A 10260-nucleotide genomic window follows, 5' to 3' on the forward strand; every position below is an offset into this window, starting at 1 on the left:
GGCCCCGATAAGCGGCCGCCAAGGAGTGAGCCGGTGTGTACCTGGACGCCCACCCCCGGACACAAAGAACCACCAACGCACCGATGTCTGAGGGAGTCCGCCACTGGCAGGGGAAGTGGTGGTAGGGGGAGATAGGCCTCCATACCTTGGAGGGCCTAAGATGTCCCCAGAGAGGTGGCGCCTGACACCCAACCTGACATATAGACACAGAAATACAGGCACACACAGACACAAACATCCATTCCCACCCTCATGCTCTCATATACACTTACTCCACACTCAACCAACGTGGAGACAGACATAAAGAGACGCTGTACACACGATCACACTCCCCAAGCGTACTCTAAGCCCCGGGTCTAGGTACCCTTTCTCTGGCTATGTTGAAAGTCAGCCACTGGATCCCAGCGCCGTGGACCACTTAATAACACTGGCCAGAACCCGAATTTCACGTCTCTGGACTTTCACTCCGAAAAGGCTGTCGACAGACTTTCAGTGCAGTTTCCACGACGCCAGGACACAGCGACCGATGCTTCCTCCTCCGGCTCGGAGGACCAAGAAAATGTGAGGAGAAATTGTTAGAAGATAAAGAAACTCACAACTCGGATATCTATTTTTTTACATGCGCATGTGACACAGAGAAACCGCCCAGGGCATTCAGAACATCCTTTATTTATACTTCAAGCAAGTTTCCACAGCAGTAGGAGTGGCATGTATGGAACTGATAATATTTTCCTTAAAAGGAGAAAACCTTTTGCTTATCTGCAGAAAAAGGAGGTAACTTTGTATGTATAGAAATTCAGACATTCCCATAAAAGGAGAGAAAGAGGGGGAGAGCGCCAGCTTGTCTGTTAAAACAGGAGGTAGTATCGTATGTCACCGCATTCCTCTACACATATGGCTTCAATCTCTCTTCCTGTGTTGGTTCCAATTCACAAGCTCTTCTTCCTTTAAAGGAAGCTACAACTAAGCATAATCACAAAATTAAAAATCTTTCATCAAATACCCTAGCAGCTACCAAATTGTACAAACAAAATACCCTCTCTTTAGAAAACCCTCACACACAAATGCACACAGGTCAGGAGCAGGGCACAGGCGTATCACAGCACTATGGCTATGCTGCAGGTGGCCCAAAAACCAGGCTGAAGTCAAGATTTAGTTTCTTTTTGAGATAAAGTCATGAAATAAAAAATTTTTTTTTAGAAAAATAACAAAAATACAAATTATGTAATGCAAGAAGCTAACACGTTAATGTACATTTTTCAAAAAAAGTAGAGTACCCTAACTCGTTACAAAGTAACCCACTACACTGCTGAATGTTTTGCTAGATTACAGGTCATGCTTGTCACATTCTCTCAAACCAACCTTACTTATTTAATTGGGGCAATCGTGGCTCAAGAGCTGGCAGTTTGTCTTGTAATCAGAAGGTTGCCGGTTCGAGCCCTGGCTCCGACAGTCTCGGTCGTTGTGTCCTTGGGCAAGACACTTCACCCGTTGCCTACTGGTGGTGGTCAGAGGGCCCGCTGGTGCCAGTGTCCGGCAGCCTCGCCTCTGTCAGTGCGCCCCAGGGTGGCTGTGGCTACACTGCAGCTGCCATCACCAGTGTGTGAATGGGTGTGAATGTCTGGATGACTGAATGTGTAAAGCGCTATACAAATACAGGCCATTTACCATTGATACTGTGTCTATTCCAGGCGGACGCATTGGATGAGTCGACCCTCATTGACACTTCAGTTGCCCTTCTCACTGTGGTTACCGACAGCGCTTCCCAGTCTAGTCCATTTTACTTCCTCAAGCATGGCTGTTGTGGTGAAAGGCGACTAGGTGATGCATGATATTCCCAGATTTGCAGATGCATTTTCTTTATTGTTTGGCTTGATCTATGCTCTGCATTTAGACTACCCCAGGAAGCTGGTTCACACATTTGCCTTTGTCCAAAATATCTTCATGGGGCTTGATGACGGCAAACCCCTGAAACCCCTGTCTACATGCTCTTAAGGAATATAAGGCAATGTTTGTTAGGACACGCACTCTGTTACTGAGCACTTTGTTTGAAGCACTTTAAGCACTTTAAGTTTACTACAGGCTTTGGGTGGATTTAACTCCATCAGTTTACCTAATTTTCCTATATTTGACTGCCTTATCTGGTTATTTGGAAGCTGATCGTCTTTGTACCCATTTTAAAAAATTGTTTTTCATTTCTATTTTTAAAAAAAGTGATTAATATTTGACTTTTTGTTTTGCATTTTTGTGTATTTTGAGAAAGATGCAATTAAGACTGATGTCGTCCTTTGTGATTTTATAAAAAGATAAATGTTCTACACAGAATTTATAATGCTCACTTTATGGTGCCGATGTCCATGTTAGTTGTTTTATAAAAACATTTGTGATGTTTTTAAATTTTCATGAAAAAATGTTAAATAAACAAAATGTAAAGTAACTGAATTTCCGTACCTTTTTTTTTTTTTTTTTTTTTTTTAGTAGTCTACACTCAAACATTGAAACATAAATATCTTTTAATTAATAATCAGATAATTTGAGTTTAGGTTGTAATATAATTGCATTGTGTTGCATCAAAATAATAAACTACAAGAAAGACAAAAATATTGAAATTAAAGTATACAGTCTTTGAGTAAAGCTCAATTAATAAAATATAAAATATAATTTTAAATTTTTAGGTTAACAATAAATACAAATTTTGAGTACCCCCATACTTAGAAGATATGAGTTTGTGTACTTAAATCTTTTGAGGTAATCAGTTTCCACAAAAGTTTTAAGTTCAGTCAACTTGTTCGGGTTTACAGTGTACAGCACCAGAACATGCTACAGCTCTACAAACCGAATCCCAAACAGCAGCAGACCCAGCCTCACAGACCACAACAGCAGACCCAGCCTCACAGACCACAACGGCAATTATAGAATAGGATAATATATAAAAATAGAATAAAGATAATAAAACTAGTTTTAGTGGAGAAAAATAACATTTTTCCAGAAACGGTTATGTAATAGTAAAGGCCACAGGTGCGAGCCTTGAGCCTGAGTATTTTGAAATATATTCATGTAGCTTCAACTAAACATAATTAAAAAATTTGTTGTAATAGGTGTTCCTTTTCTTTTATTAATATGAATTTAAATTTGTTTATAGAACATTGTAAGTATAACTTTACCCCCAAATAAAAGCAAATTTAAGTGCTCTTTTTTTTTTCTACAAAATACAATGTTAAACCATGTGCCCATTTTATCAGAGTCTTAAAAGTATTTACCCTGAAACACGTCTTTTGTCAGACAACTACATAAGAAATTATGCATTTTAAATTTTGATTTACATTTAGTCCTGCTGACTTATCTCTTTTTCTCATTACTTTTTGAAGATATAATGGATGCCTGGGCTGGAAAGAGTCCTCACATTCTACTCTCCAAAATTGGTGCTTACAAATTATTCTACTGGGATATCCAACAAATTGGTCCGGACATGGAGTTTGAAAGTGAGGTACAGTGATCTTTACTGACAACAATGCAACTATCAGTGTTTTATTCCTTGACAACAGTTAAAAAATGTTTACATTTTGTATTCGCAGTCTATTAATGCATATCTTGCGATCATGGAGAGACAACGCAATCATCATAATTCAGCAAAAGCAGCATTCATTGATTCATTTTCAATGACTGCCATTTGGAAGAGAAAAGCTCCAAGACTCAAGGTAGGTATCTCTAGAAAGAATCTTGTGTGTATTGTTTAAGTATCTCAGATCATATACACATCCAGATTTAGATTGGATAACAGCTCATGCAGAAAGAATGAATTGAGACTGGGGTTTGTAGATGTGGATAGTTTATTAGACTTGCCAGTTCTTTTGTTCTCTGCTTGTCTGGTTTCCTCCCCCTTTTTTTTTTTTTTTTTTTTTTTAGTACACACTCCAATCAATGCTTGATTTGAGATTTGCAAACATTTGGGCTAATATCTCTTTTGAAATCATCAACACTGCTTCATCTCTTTAATAGGTACCTTTTTATTCTGAAGTGATTCATACGTCACTGTTAAAGAGGCTTAAGAAAGCATTAAACATTATTCTGCAGATGGTAAAGGATCGCATTGAAAATGAACTCCATGTCCAAAAACAATCCTTAGAAAGACCTTTATTAGTCTTGGAGGAAGTAATGTGCAAAACCACTTGTAAAAAATATAAGATAGTGCAGCTTCTTGCACAGGTTAAAGAAATGAGGGGTGAATCATGGCTGTCGCAGAGTACTATATAAGTGGATGATACATAATATATCATAAATTGCTTTAATAAAAAAGGACTCTAAACAACATGTTTTTTAATGTCTGAAGTTAATATTTTTATTCTTTTGTTTCAATTTAAGATCAAACCCATGGAGCATGAAGTCATTCTGGGAACTGTAAATGAACATCATCACTGGACATTAGTGGTAAAAAAAATAATAATTGCATTTACAATATTCATCAAATCAGTTTTATAAGACAAATGCATGGCATGCAGATAATCTTAAGTCATGAATTATTACATGTAATTCTCCACATAATTTTACTGTAGGTCATTTACCCACAAGAAAAGAAGTCGCTGTATCTTGATCCACTCGGAGAAACTAAACAAGGTATCCAAAATTGTTTGGAATCAACAAGGTAAGGATAAATGTTTAAATTTATTTTGACCCTTTTTTAAACTCTGTGTTGCTGTTGTTATTTTTGTGTTTATTATGACAATTATAAGTATGATGTCAATCAAAAAAAAATTACAGGTAGTACTCACAATTAAAAAAACTAGCAGCAACAGGTTTAAATTTTTGTGTTGTCCTTCTGATATTGTGGTGTTATGGGTTAATTTTGCCTTGAAAGAGAAGTCTCCCCATGTTTCAATGTTTATTTGAGGACCTGATGTCTGTATGAGATGATGTTTTTACATTAGAAAATATAGCACGGGGAGAATAATGTTTAGTAGTTGCATAAAGTGTTGCAGAGGTTTAGCACTAAAACATAAGACAAATGTCTAAAATAATTTCACATAGGTTATACATGTGTGAATTTCATCTTTGCTCCTCCTCCACATCTCTTCAAAGTGTACTGTGTAAGTGATTGATTTCTATATCATGGGCCAAAACGGGGGGAAAAAAAGCACAAGTAATTGTTCACAGAAATGCGTTGTAGACTTTTAAAAAGTAATGATTTTAACAAAACAGTGTGGTCAGTGTTCCTAACTTGATGTTCAACAGACACTTAAGCTCTCCATACTGTTCACCTTGTGTCACCAAAATTTTAAAACATGTTATTTGTTTTTATTGTACTTGTCTTTCAGGGCATTCATGCGAAAAAAAAATGATGCAACGTCTCAAGATGGACTTGTGACACAGTCAAACATAAAACAAGTGGACGCTACCTCATGTGGAGTCTTTGCATTGAAAGTACGAGTCTTAACAGTAATACATACATATATATGAGAATATTGGAAATGTTGTGTTGTAATAAATGTTAATGACAGGAAAAGGAATATAAGATAATTACACAATAAAAGAATGAAATTGATTCGCAGAAAACAAATTACTATAAAATAACATTTACGATATTAGCCTATTTAGTCATCTTAGAATCTCTTTTTCAGTTTGCTGAAAAGATCTTGCGAAAAGAGTCAATAGACTTTCCGTCTACAAAAAAGCCCATAAACACACACAGGCTGCAAATTGCCACCACTCCTCTCCTAGAGACAGGTAACTCATTTTCCACCATTCAGTGTTCTCACATCATGAATATTTTCATCATGATGGCTGTAGAAACAAACAATATAGTTGTTTGAATGAAGTAATAAGTGCAGTAGGTAGCATACTCTGTGCTATTTTTTTTTTCACTTTTTCAAACAGATGACTTGACAAACCCATGCAACTGACAACAAATGGGTAATGACATCAAGAAAGACTGCTAAATGTTATGATCAATTCCAATAAAGGAAATTTTAACATTGGGATTTGTAATTATTTATTTTTTTACAGATTCAGTGTGAGATGTGTTTGCGGTGGTTCCACCAGCTCTGCGTGAAAAGCCCACCACCAGAAGATGTGTTTATTTGTTTCGCTTGTACATAGTTGACACTAAAGGTCCACAGCTAGTGTTCTTATGGCACACATTGTTGAGAACACACATCTACGTATATAGATGTAGATGTTAAATTAAGAAATCTAAAAAAAGCAAATGGTCTCCAAAGTTACTGTAGTTATTAGTTATACTGTGATTTATTTTGCAAATAAACTCTTTCGTGATAGTAACGCCAAGGTGCATTATTGATGGGGGGTACACATTTTGGCAGCCGATGCCACACAGCCTGATAAATTTTGTATCCCTCCATAACTTTTGCTGTGAAGAAGAAATCGTCTCCAAAGTTACTGTACTTATTGGTTATACTGTGACTTATTTTGCAAATAAACTCCTTCGTGATAGCTTCGCTACAAAGTGTAAACCGAGTGTAAATTCACTGGAGAGCGACGTGTTTCCATGATCGCGTCTGGTTTTACAGTATTATAGTATCAAAGTCTTTTTCTAGACAAAGTATTCCCAGCAGGTTATTTCAGTGTACAGTTTAAGGTAAATTGTCTTCCACACGGCACATTACAATGTCACGAAACTAATATTAAATTCATCGAGTCTGCTGTTTTCCAGCTTTTACTCTTTATTGCGTCGACTGCAGATCAGTGACAAGTAGCGTACAGAACGGAGCTGGGCAAGTGGCTCCTCCTACTTTGCGCGCTCCTGTGAATGGGGAAACAATTTTTGACGGGGGTAACTACTTTGGCACAACACCGGATTGTAAGATGAAAGTAGACACAATTTCGGGCTCCCACATTTTGTCCGAAACTTTACATTAACAAGTTTTTTGGGTTTTTCTTTTCTTTTTTTACTGTTATTCAAATGCAACCGTGGAAATAACGAATAGAACAAAAGTCATTCATTCTTACCTTATACTAATCGTGGTGCAGGCCAGTGCACTGCATGAACTGATACCTTCTCCGGTCAATTCCGATGAGAGTACATCTAATGTCCCGCTCTACTGTACAAGACAATGGTTACCTGGAGGGATGTACCAATGTGAGAGGCGGTGCTGCGGAATAGTCCAAGTGGTAGCAGCTTTAATTTCCCGCTCAACCATAAATCGATGGTTTTTCAACGTGATTGTTGTCACCTTGTCAACTATAAATAGATCAACAATCAACGATGACAGAACAACAGTGAATCAATGTTATTTCAATGTCAGTGTCAGGTTTCATCAGTATTTCAATGTTGTTTCAACATTGGTTTTGTGTTGACATTTCAATCCTGATGGTTCAGATGGAAAATCAACATCTGTTCAATGTCTCCTTGCTATCTGGGTATACTCGGCACAGATGTTTCTGTACACTATGCCAGCCACTTGGTTATGGCGTTCCATGTATGCCTTGCCTTCTAGCATCTTACACCCTGCCGTTATGTGCTGGATTGTCTCTGGAGCATCTTTACACAGCCTGCACCTGGGGTCTTGCCTGGTGTAAGATATATATATATATATACAAGGGCATAGATTTGGCATGGACGGAAGGGACATGTCCCCACCAATATCCAGCGATTATTGAATTGTCCCCACCAATAATTTGATCTCTTCGAGTAAAGAAAAACAAACCCGATAGTAAGAAAAAACGATCTGTCAACGTCTCGTTCATCCAGCGGCGCAGAAAGAGTTAAATTACGTTCTCTACTGGAGTCCTACCTCATGTGACAAATATGGCCAATGTGAGGCTGTGCCTTTCAGGGAGCTCTGTTTAGTTTTAGCAGCAGCAAGCCTGCTCTGCGAGGACCTGCAAGGAGGAGAGGAGGATGGCAGCAAAAAGAAAGAACCTGGATATAAGAAAGTATTTTTCAAAGAAACCTGTAAGTCACTTAAAGTCAAGTTCACTCATAAAATGTGTCCGTCATAATAACGTTACAGGCTATGCCAGGCTTTGGCCCACATCAGTCTAAAATTGTATGTATTTAGTATTTAGTATTTATTTATTTATTGTCATTGTCAAGAACAATGAAATTGCGTTTGGGGCTTCCATACAACCCAAAAAAAAGAAGAAAATAATAAATACCCCTTAAAACCCAAGTGTACATATTTAACCCAGTGTGACTCCAATGCAATAAGACAATCCTTAGCAATAATGTTCGTAGAAATTCAGACAAAGACCTGAGAAACATGACAAAATACAACAATGCAACCCATTCAATATTATTGTACTGTGAGATATGATATCAGATATGATAGTTATCTATTTAAGAAAGAGGGGGGGGGGGGGGGGGGCAGGAGGGGGAAGAGAATAAAGATATGATGCACCAATGCAGACCAGTTCATTGCTATTAAGAAGTTGGATATGGTTATTGTCCGTGAGAGGGGGGCAGAGAGTTCAGGAGCCTCACAGCCTGTGGATACAGGCTGTTGGCCAGTCTGGATGTTCTGGCCTGTATAGACCTGTACCTTCTCCCTGAGGGCAGCAGATGGAAAAGGTGGCGCGCAGGGTGATGTTGGTCCCGCAGGATACTGTGCACCCTCCTCAGACAGCGAGTGGGGAAGATATTACTGATCTCTGGCAGACTTGTTCCAATAATTCTGCCAGCTTCTTTCACCACCCGCTGGAGTGCTTGCTGATCGGCCTTGGTGCAGCTGGGGAACCACACTAGAAATCCATACGTCAGAACGCTGCTGATGGCACAGTTGTAGAAGTTCAACATCAGCGATCTGGGAATGTGTGCGCTCCGCAGTCTCCTCAGGTAGTAGAGGCGCTGTTGGGCCTTCCGTACAACTGAGGTGATATGGTTGCCCCAGGACAGGTCCTCGGTCACAGTTACCCCCAAGAATTTAAAACTGCTCACCCTCTCCACCGCCTCACTGCCAATGAAGAGAGGCAGATGGTTGTTATGACCCCTCTTCCGGAAATCTACAATGATCTCCTTGGTCTTTTTGGTGTTTAAGACCAAGTTATTGTCGTGGCACCATGACTCTAGTTGTGTAACCATGTGTAACCATGAATAACGTGTTTTGGAAACTAACTGCACAACAAGCAGCACTATTAGTTCTCTCAGTCTCAGAGCAGCATTTTTAATTTTGATTGAAACTGTCAGAAAACGGCAGCTTCGAGCAGCCAGGATATTCGTTTATAGAGGCTGTTAGAATTATATGTCTAATGTTAAATGTTGGTGACCCAGAAATTTCATCCTAATGGCACTGACATATTCATAGGTCATTGTCATGAATAGTCATGATTTTGCAAATATTCCACCTTGTAGTGCAGTTTGCACAAATTGTTTTAAAAATGCACTCACCCTGCAAACATTACTGATGAGTCAAGATCTGCACAAATTGACAGAAACACTGAAGCAGCTCCACATTTTATTCTATTGTCATGTATGTCCTATTTGTCAGGTGACAGAAGAACCAACACTAAGCTCAGAGAGCAATGGTGATACAAGATCACAGGTGAAACTGGATGATGACTTGATGGTTCATGACTGTATTTGAAGCACATGTGTGACTGCATGTATTTGGAATGTCTCACTGTTATTCATCAGGTGACAGAGGCAGCTCTGCCATGTTGTAGCTCAGACAGAGGTGAAGAGCCGAGGTCACAGGTGACTGACTGATGATTTGGTGCTATAGATTAACTAGTATTTATTATCATGACAATTGTCAGGCTGCTGATGTAAATTGATTCATTAGTGTATATTTGACAAAGAATCTGAATTGACATGTCTCACTTTTTATATGGAATATGGCTGAAGTAAACTAAAGTCTAAAATACTTAGTCAGTCATTTGTTTAATAGTAATTTAACATTATATGATTCACATATAAAGCTATGAATTGTAATTTTAAAAAATGTAGAATAGCATATGTAGGCAAGTATATTTCCCCTTTCTTTTAATCAAGCAGCAAAGACAAAAAGGAAAAATAAGAAACAGGGCAGGGTTCGGTGGTTAAATCATCCGTCCCCACCAATTCCAAAACCAAATCTACGCCCTTGTATGTGTGTGTGTGTGTGTGTATATATATATATATATATATATACACTGAACAAAAATATAAACGCAACACTTTTGTTACTGCTCCCATTCCCCATGGGATGGACGTAGAGACCTAAAATTCATTCCAGATACACAATATAACTATCCCTCCCAAACAGTGGTCACAAATCAGTCCAAATGTGTGGTAGTGGGCACATCTGCTATATTGAGATAATCCATCCCACC

General features: G+C 38.5%; 1 pseudogene; it reads left to right on the forward strand.

Annotated features, from left to right (window-relative positions):
• The first annotated feature begins 3373 nt into the window (after positions 1-3373).
• LOC147318306 (sentrin-specific protease 2-like) lies at positions 3374-6097 on the forward strand (annotated as a pseudogene).
• The last annotated feature ends 4163 nt before the right edge of the window (positions 6098-10260 follow it).

The sequence above is a fragment of the Aulonocara sp. 'chitande type north' Nkhata Bay genome, linkage group LG11 (genome assembly GCF_057382095.1).
Source record: "Aulonocara sp. 'chitande type north' Nkhata Bay isolate Kocher_YH1m ecotype deep benthic linkage group LG11, A_spYH_male_GT1.1, whole genome shotgun sequence".
NCBI classification, from domain to species: Eukaryota; Metazoa; Chordata; class Actinopteri; order Cichliformes; family Cichlidae; genus Aulonocara; species Aulonocara sp. 'chitande type north' Nkhata Bay.